Source organism: Bison bison, unplaced genomic scaffold, assembly GCF_000754665.1.
Source record: "Bison bison bison isolate TAMUID 2011002044 unplaced genomic scaffold, Bison_UMD1.0 scf7180017864519, whole genome shotgun sequence".
NCBI classification, from domain to species: Eukaryota; Metazoa; Chordata; class Mammalia; order Artiodactyla; family Bovidae; genus Bison; species Bison bison.
This window is the reverse complement of record NW_011495072.1, coordinates 1,692,668-1,695,235: the sequence shown is the minus strand read 5'-3', so window position 1 is coordinate 1,695,235 and position 2,568 is coordinate 1,692,668.

Genomic DNA, 2,568 nt, shown 5'->3' with positions numbered 1-2,568 from the left:
CTGCATTTTCCAAATTTGCTGTCATATTGAGTGCAGCACTTTCACAGCATCATCTTTTAGGATTTGAAATAGCTCGACTGGAATTCCATCACCTCCACTAGTTTTGTTTGTAGCAATGCTTCCTAAGGCCCGCTTGACTTCACATTCCAGGATGTCTGGCTCTTGGTGAGTGATCACACCATCGTGGTTATCCAGGTCACTAACACATTTTTTGTACAGTTCTTCTGTGTATTCTTGCCACCTCTTGTTAGTATCTTCTGCTTTTGTTAGGTCCATATTGTTTCTGTCCTTTATTGTGCCCATCGTTGCATGAAATGTTCCCTTGGTATCTCTATTTTCTTGAAGAGATCTCTAGTCTTTCCCATTCTATTGTTTTCCTCTATTTCTTTGCATTGATCACTTAGGAAGGCTTTCTTATCTTTCCTTGCTATTCTTTGGAACTCTGTATTCAGATGGATAAATCTTTCCTTTTCTCCTTTTCTTTCTGGTTCTCTTCTTTATTCAGCTATTTGTAAGGTCTCCTCAGACAACCATTTTGCCTTGTTGAATTTCTTTTTCTTGGGGATGGTTTTGATCACTGTATCTTATACAGTGTTATGAACCTCTGTCCATAGTTCTTCAGGCACTTTGTCTATCAGATCCAATCCCTTAAATCTATTTGTCACTTCCACTATATAATCATAAGGGATTTGATTTAGGTCATACCTGAACGGCCCAATGGTTTTCCCTACTTTCTTCAGTTTAAGTCTGAATTTTGCAATAAGGAGCTCACGATCAGAGCCATAGTCAGCTCCCGGTCTTGGTTTTGCTGACTGTATAGTGCGTCTCCATCTTTGGCTGCAAAGAATATAATCAATCTGGTGATGTCCATCTATAGAGTATTCTCTTGTGTTGTTGGAAGAGGGTGTTTGCTATGACCAGTGCGTTCTTCGGCAAAATTCTGTTAGCCTTTGCCCTGTTTCATTTTGTACACTTTGATCTTAGACTTCCAGCATCCAGAACCATGAGAAATAGATTTCTATTGTTAAGCTTCTGTCAATGGCCTAGTAGAAGTACATGCACTCATCTCTCCTGCAAGAACACCAAAATCACAACTAGCTTTTGAACAATCATTGGCAGTAGACTATTGGAACCCACCAAAAAAAAAGACAGCCCCCATCCTAGGGCACAGGGGAATCTGCAACAAGACAATAGGAAGGGCACAATTGCGTTTAAGGTCAAACCTCATACCTGCCAGAGATGCTCGGAGGGCACAAACAAAACCTTGTGCACACCGTGACCCAGGGAAAGGAGAAGTGACCCCCACAAGAGACTGAGCCAGACCTGCCTTTGAGTGTCTGAGGGTCTCCTGCAGAGACATGGGTCAGCAGTGGCCTGCCACAGGGACAGGGACTCTGGCAGCTTCAGTTCTTGAGGTGCAGCATGTGGCCTAAGTCCTCTTGAAGGCCACCAGTAGCCCCACTATAGAGCCACCTGCTGGTGATCCACAAACTGGAGAATAATTACACCAAAGAAGTTCTCACACTTTTGGGAAAATTCTAGGCCTTACAATAGACTTCCCAACCTGGGATCTGACAAAGGGACTGAGCATCCCTAGGGAATCTGGCTTTGAAGGGCAGTGGGATTTGATTACAGAACTTTCACAGAACTGGGGAAACAGACTCTTGGAGGGCACAAACAAAACCTTGAGCTCACCAGGAGCCAGGAGAAAGGAGCAGTGACCCCACAAGGGACTGGGTCAGCCTTGCCAGCGAGTGTTCAGGAGTCTGTAACAGGCATGGGTTGACAGTGGCCTGCTCTGGGGACAGAGGCACTGACTGCAGCAATCCTGGGAGGCATGGTGTGTTGGCATAAATCCTTTTTAAGGAGGTTGCCATAACCCCTACCATAGTTTGGCCTCAGGCCAAACAATAGGGAGGGAACACAGCCCCACCCATCAGCAGAAAATTGGATTAAAGATTTACTGAGCATGGCCTTGCCCATCAGAGCAAGACCCAGTTTTCCCCATAGCCAGTCCCTTCCATCAGGAAGCTTGCACAAGTTTCTTATCCTTATCCATCAGAGGGCAGACAGAATGAAAACCACAGTCACGGAAAACTAACCAAAATGATCACATGGATCATAGCTTTGTGTAACTTAATGAAACTTAATGAAAGAGCCATGTTGTGTAGGGCCACCCAAGACAGGCAAGTCATGGTGGAGAGTTCTGACAAAATGTGGTCCACTGGAGAAGGGAATGGAAAACCACTTTAGCATTCTTGACTTGAGAACCCCATGAACAGTATGAAAAAGGCAAAAAGATATGACACTGAAAGATGAGTCCCCCAGATTGGTTGGTGTTCAATATGCTACTGGAGAAGCATGGGAAAATAGCTCCAGAAGGAATGAAGAGGCTGAACCAAAGTGGAAACAATGCCCAGTTGTGGATGTGTCTGGTGGTGAAAGTAAAGTCCGATGCTGTAAAGAACAGTATTGCATAGAAATTTGCAATGTTAGGTCCATGAATCAAGGCAAACTGGAAGTGGTCAAACAGGAGATGGCAAGAGTGAACATCAACATTTTAGGAAT